This window comes from Pyxicephalus adspersus, chromosome 2 (genome assembly GCF_032062135.1).
Source record: "Pyxicephalus adspersus chromosome 2, UCB_Pads_2.0, whole genome shotgun sequence".
Taxonomy (NCBI): Eukaryota; Metazoa; Chordata; class Amphibia; order Anura; family Pyxicephalidae; genus Pyxicephalus; species Pyxicephalus adspersus.
The window spans coordinates 63469698-63475297 of NC_092859.1; the positions used below are offsets into that span (position 1 = coordinate 63469698).

The 5600-nt window shown below is 42.1% G+C and overlaps 1 long non-coding RNA gene across 2 annotated transcripts in view; it reads right to left on the reverse strand.

Moving 5' to 3' along the window:
- LOC140323643 (uncharacterized) overlaps nt 1–5600 on the reverse strand; it is a 25477-nt gene that overhangs the window by 768 nt on the left and 19109 nt on the right. The window contains exons 2-4 of one of the 2 annotated variants that reach the window (XR_011919417.1): nt 1755–1856; nt 1475–1534; nt 1157–1218 (exon numbers count right to left, since the gene is read on the reverse strand). This is a non-coding gene — a long non-coding RNA (uncharacterized lncRNA). Of the gene's footprint in view, nt 1–1156; nt 1219–1474; nt 1535–1754; nt 2756–5600 lie in introns of those variants that run through there. The other variant, XR_011919416.1, reaches the window with a different exon arrangement.

Genomic DNA, 5600 nt, shown 5'->3' on the forward strand with positions numbered 1-5600 from the left:
TATACAAACAAGCGTCTTCACACAGGATACCAACTCAAACCCACACTGACGATCTCATGGAGTCCTGAAAAAATTGAGTGAAGACTGATAGGAAGAATGTGAAGAATGTTCTCACCTGGCACCCGGCAACTATATAGTTCGCCCAAACCGGCCACGGGCCACTTCACCGGCCCTACCACGGCCACCTCCACTTCCTGGCCACGGGACACCCCCAGAGCATGCCCACGGTCCACCTGCACAACACAGGCGCAAGTGCGGCCCACCTCTAGAGCATGTCGATTGCTTGCCCATGTTTTAGGAGGTGGACGGGCAGGGGCACTGGGTGGATGTGCAGGGGCATGGGGTGGGCTTGCAGGGGCACTGGGTGGATGGGCAGGGGCATGGGGTGGGCTAGCAGGGGCACTCATTGGCCGGGCAAGGGCACAGGGTGGAGCCGGGGGGAAGAATGGAGCTGGCTGCTCTGGAGGAAATGGGGGGCCAGCAGGGCTTTTTGGGATTTGCCAACCCAGCCTTTGAATTATCGCCTGATGTAGGCGAGATTGTTGGCCCAGGGATTCACTTAACATGTTACAGAGATGGTCAACTCTGAACATGTAGGCACCCAAAGTGGCCGATTGTTCTTGGACCGATTATATCAGACGATGCACGGCCGCCAGATGTTGTTGGTTAATTTCTCGGTCCTGGCGATTTTGATTTATGTTTTCATGTAGGAGCGTAAGGACCAGTTCCAAATTATCTGAACTTGGGCCAGGCATCCTTGACTCCACTAATCTATCAAAATGGCTAACCATCCTCTGACTGAGGTTTATAAGCTGGCTACCCACACTGGGTTGACCCAATCCACCTGCATCCACTGGTTGCTATAAAGGGAAAATAAAAAATTACTACAATATCACATAACTTTGTGGGTCACCATAACATTATGCAGACAGCATCCTGACATTGAAACATCAACTAATGTTAGACACATTTTTTCGGAGTCCTATACATTAAAAATTGGTTTGCTTATGGAAACCTCAGGTGTCTCCTCTTCTGATTGTGGTAAATGTCCACCTGAGGGACCCTAAACAAAAAAAACACAAATGGAACACATTGGGAAAAGTTCATTCCCCCAACACATTCCAAAATAAACACTAACAGACCAGTTCTTGCCTACCTCCACAGTGGATGCAGCCCATGAAAACTCTTCAGAACCAGAAACCAGCAGACATGGATGTTCTACAAACGAACATGATATATCACATCAAAATGAATGAATGTGGTGACAAGTCTTCACATATCAAAAGTCCCTAATATTTCGCACACGTAAATTTTTTTTTGACATATTAAGCTCACACATTCCCAAAGGGAGGCTGCACCAGAATCCTCTGGCAAAAAACTTAACAAATTTTATCTACATATAGATATAATATAGAAAGATCGAAGGTTATTACTTAGCTTTTGGAAGGCTGAACACACACACAAACCAAATTACCTGTATTCTCCTCCTGGCTTCTCTGCAGTGGATCAACGACCTCCTCCTGTAGATGATGATCTGTTAATGAAAGCACAAGAGTGAGCTTGACTGTAACCCAAGTTCATTTGGATTGATCGGATCACCACAAATCTAACCACAAAACATACCACTCCCAGAGTCAAAAATGTGTGAAATCAAACGCTCATATTACACATGAGTGTGGTTATAAACATGATTAGAGACACGTGCACAATGTCAAACAAGATATACCATGAAGGTTCATGAAGGTTCATCTTACCAGGAGGAAGGCCAGCGTCATCTTGATGTGAAGTGACATCCTCATCATCCACATCCCCCCGAGCACAGAGGGAAGGAGGAGACTGCTGCGTCTCAGGGCGTACTATTGTAAAAAAATTGAAACACACACATTGTTAATGCAAGTCAAAAGAAGGTAAAAATACACCAAAGAGGTCATTTTCCAAAAATGGTCTCATATTTCACCCCCAAGCATAAATAAGTAAAAACACAATGCTATTTTGTTCTCAATGCTAATGAATAAACTGTTGCAATCCCACAAAAATGCAAAAATCAATTCACATGAATGACCAGGCTCTTAGCCACTCTGTATATTTTAGGAAGGGGTTCCTTTCAAACCTCCTCGGGCTTAATTTGTGGACTGAGCCAGCCTACAGTTTCCAGGGTTTCTACGAAGGTCATCAATGCCATTGTGGACCTTGTCCCACTATATATTCATTTTCCTCAAACAGCTCAGGAGTGGAGGAAGGTAAAGTTGGATTTCTTCAGGCGAGCGGGATTTCAGAATGTCTTGGGGGCCATTGACTGCACCCATGTGGCCATTCAGGCCCCTAAACTGCAGGAAATTGCGTTTTGCAACCGGAAGCAATATCATTTACTGAATGTACAAATAGTCTGTGATGCCAACAAGAGAATTATGAGTGCACGCACAGGCTTCCCAGGATCATGCCATGATGCCTATATCCTGCGTCAGACAGCCCTCAACCAGAAAATAATCTCTGGAGAAATGCCTGAGGTCTGGTTAATAGGTAATGTATAATGTCATTACTGTAATACAAGGACACCTATTATGTTGCTATGTCCCTTTGCATTGTCAGAATGCCAGGCTATGACCTATATTGTATATATGTCATATTTTGTGCTAACATCTAATTTAGCAAATAGTTCATAAATATTGTACAATATTGGGAGCATGGGGGAAGAACTAACTTTCAGATATTGCCGGAAGCCCTAGTATAATTACTATTTTCACAGCTCACAGTACTTCAGTGTGGTAGTCAGTAGTAACAATGTCTCCTAACAACCAAAAAGCAATAAAGTGACCGAAGAGCACAACCCTTAGCAACCTTTGTAAAAAAAACTCTAGTGTTACACTGCATTCACAGAACACTTGCTATAGCAAGAACTAACATGTATTATGTTTGTCTTTTTACAGCTGATGATACGGGCAGCTTCCATGGCTTATGACAGCTGTGCGTCAACCCCGGTCTGAAGCAGAGCATAATTACAACAAGGGTCTGCAAAAAAGCCGGGGGGTTGTGGAGCACACCATCAGGCTGCTAAAAGCATGGTTTCTGTGCTTAGTGCGGCCCGGTGGTGAGCTCCTGTAAGCACCATGGAAAGCTGCCCAAGCCATCATGGCATGCTGCGTCCTACAAAACCTGTGGCTGGACCATGGTGATACCTGGGACGTTCCAGAGGAACTCGAGCCAGAGGTACATCAACATCCTGCCTCCAGCTCCCAAAGCACAGCAGAGGGCCATCGTGTCTTTGCGCGTGAGTATTTACATATGTTTACAATGCATGAATTACATATTTCAGCACATCATGTTTGGGTTACAAACCAACCTAGGAGTTAAAGTCATAGCAAGTACACTTTAATTGTTTGGGAAATGAAATAGCAGACATATTTTTGTAAGAGCTAGACCTTTATGTGACACTTTACAAAAACACATTGCCAAACTAGGGCACAGTGCAATTTAGTTTAGATTTGGGCAAGCATTGCTTATGCAGCCAGAAAAGCATGAAAAATACAATCCGGCAGCATGTAGTTACCACTAAAGCATGATTACCCAAGCTGCTTAACACATCCTAATAATGTAATATATTTCTTTACAGGGCGATACCATCCCTCTGCTGTGCTGCCAAGCTTCTGGAATGTCACATCACAGACTATAGATTCGTGGATGATATTGCTTCCAGTTAAAAGGAGAAATCCACCTTTATGTTCCTCCACTCCCAAGCTGATGTGAGGAAGTGAATATATAGTGGGACAAGGTCTAAAATTGCATTGAAACCTTCATGAACACCCAGGAAACTGTAGACTGGCTCACAAATTACTGGCTCACAGTGCACAAATTAAGGGCGACGTGGTTTGAAAGGATTTCCTAAAATATATAGAGAGTCCAGGAGTCTCGTCATTCTTGGCACAGCCTAGCTTCTTTTGGTTTTTGCTGCAATTTTACCTTCCAGAAAGATGTACAGGTCATGGATGACCTGGCGGGACAGGCATAAACGCCTTTTGACATTCTCGTCATTGGTTTGAGGTGCAAAAAAAAATTAGTTTGTTGGCACAAAGCAATAAAATATGTTTGGCACTAAGTTAAATTGTTCCTGGCATTTTTCTATACAAAATTACTAATACGATTAGAATCATGTAAACACATAAATAAAGCATACTATCTGGTATGTAAGATTGCTTGACCCTGCTTGTGGGTGTGTGTGGAGCAAACCATCGGCCTGCTAAAAGCATGGTTTCTGTGCTTGGCACGGCCCGGTGGTGAGCTCCTATACGCACCATGGAAAGCTGCCCGGGTCATCATGGCATGCTGTGTCCCGCACAACCTGTGGCTGCACTATGGGGATACCTGGGACATTCCAGAGGAACTCAAGCCAGAGGTACATCAACATCCTGCTTCTGGCTCCCAAAGCACAGCAGAGGGACGTTGAGTCAGAGCTGAACTCATTGCTAATGTCTTTACGCGTATTTCCATATGTTTACAATGCATGCATTACATATTTCAGCGCATCATGTTTGGGTTACAAATCAACCTAGGAGTTGAGGTCATAGAAAGCACACTTTAATTGTTTGGGAAATGAAATAGCAGACATATTTGTGTAAGAGCTGGACCTTTTTGTGACACTTTACAAAAACTAAAGTGTCACAAAATTCTTTATATATATAAATATATATATATATATAATTTATATATATATTTATATATTTTTTATAATATATAAAATTCTTCAGCAGTGTTGTAATTTTTTCCACAAGTATTGCATACAAATGTCTGCATGGTTTCCACACCAAACTCCTACTTAACCCCCACGTTGCCTTTGTCACATATTGGTATTTGAATATATTATGTACATAGTCCTTTTCTGAATAAATTGTCATGATTTTATTTCTTTTTTTTGTTTGTTTGTTTTTTTTATAGTCTGACATTTGCACTCAGGTTGATTTGCCATCACACAACTCCTCTGTTCATTTGTAGTTGTGTTATAGGTTTGTTGTCATTGTGCTGTGCTGCCTGATCTTAGCACTATTGTATACAAGCACACTTCCACTTGCTGTCCAAACTGGTTGTCAATTAGTTGTCTAGCTGAGTTGCATACGCATTCTAACACACCTGATGGTGATGGAAGGAGGTCCAGGTTGCCAAGCACAACATCAAACCACATTGATTGCCAAGCTTACAAGCAGGGTCTTGTAAGCTTGGCAGTATATCAAACTTCCAAGGCCAAATCCACTTTGTGCCAAACATTTTCTTGCTTTCCCATCCCTTCAGGGTGTTTTTGCAGATTTGAATGGCATTTTAGATCTTGGCCCACTATATATACCACTATATATATTGACTTACTCACCTCAGCTTGGTAGTGGAAGCACATAAAGGTGGATTTCTTCTTTTTTTTTTTTTTCCAAACTGTTTTTATTAGGTTTTTCAGTTAACAGAAACAATCATAAGAATAGAAACCAATAAAGGGTCAAAACATCACAAGGGGGAAAAAAACAGAAAAAGTGGAGGGGGAAGGGGGGGGGGGATAAGGTAATGAATGCCTAAACGTTTTTTATTTTTTTTTTTTTTTTTTTTTTTTTTTTTTTTTTTTT